Below are 1,065 nucleotides of genomic sequence, written 5' to 3'. Positions count from 1 at the left end.
AAGAATTCTGCCTTTACAGTATGTTCATTTGGACAAGGAGAGCACAGATATATTCTATCTGTGAGAAGATAGAAGGCTTCTTTATCTGATGATGTATGGGTACTTCTACTATATTACAGTTAGTATAGGACAATAGACTAGGTAATACAGATGGATAGGCATATATATATATGCTTATGAATTTTGAAGACTCATGCTTTTTGGGAAAAGTAACTTCCCTTTGAGTAAAGAAAATACGTAAGAGCAAGTAGTGGTAGGACAAGGGATAGTGTCTTTAACCTGGAAGAGGGTACGCTTAGATTAGATACTTGAAGTTCTTTACTGTGAGGGTGGTGAGACACTTGCACTGTTTGCCCAGAGAAGCTGTGGCTGCCACATCCCTGGCAGTGTTTAAGGCCAGGTTGGACAGGGCTTTGAGCAATCTGGCCTAGTGGAAGGTGTCCCTGACTGTAGCAGGGAACTAGATGGTCTTTAAGGTCTCTTCCAACCAAAAATGTTCTATGATTCTGTGATTAAGTACTGCTGGTTCTACTCTGTGGCTGGTAATTTTTATGTAACTAGAGTAACTCTAGTCAGTTCACCTGGGGAGAAGAAGAAGAAAAAAAAAAGGCAAGATGTTTTGTTTACCTTGCTAATCAGCATTCTGCTAATTTTCACTTCAGTGCTAATCTTGGTCTCAGATGTAGTTCATTATAATTGATGTTGGTGTTTTGTGATTAAACTTTTTTAAAATGAACGCTAGAGTTGGTGCTTTGCTGCTGCTCGAAGTTGAAGTACCCTCTGCAGTTTTCCATGCAAATAAATTATTTCTGTGGTAAGCAGCCTGTTCAGAATAATTTCTGTAACAGGTTTATTGTCAGTCCTTTCTATCAAAAATTGTGTAACTCCTAATACTCTGTCAGAACTACTCTATCAGTGTGAGTGGGAGTTTAATAAGAGTCTACATGTTTTATTTTCAGAAGTTTGACATTACTTCTGACTGCTTTAGTCCTAGAACTCTTATTGATGAGCTTTTTGCAACTGTAACTTAGCTTAGGACATCTATCTTCTAGCTGTTGAAGAAAG

The sequence above is a fragment of the Nestor notabilis genome, unplaced genomic scaffold (genome assembly GCF_000696875.1).
Source record: "Nestor notabilis isolate BGI_N333 unplaced genomic scaffold, ASM69687v1 scaffold25846, whole genome shotgun sequence".
Classification (NCBI taxonomy): domain Eukaryota; kingdom Metazoa; phylum Chordata; class Aves; order Psittaciformes; family Psittacidae; genus Nestor; species Nestor notabilis.
This window is presented reverse-complemented; position numbering follows the sequence as displayed.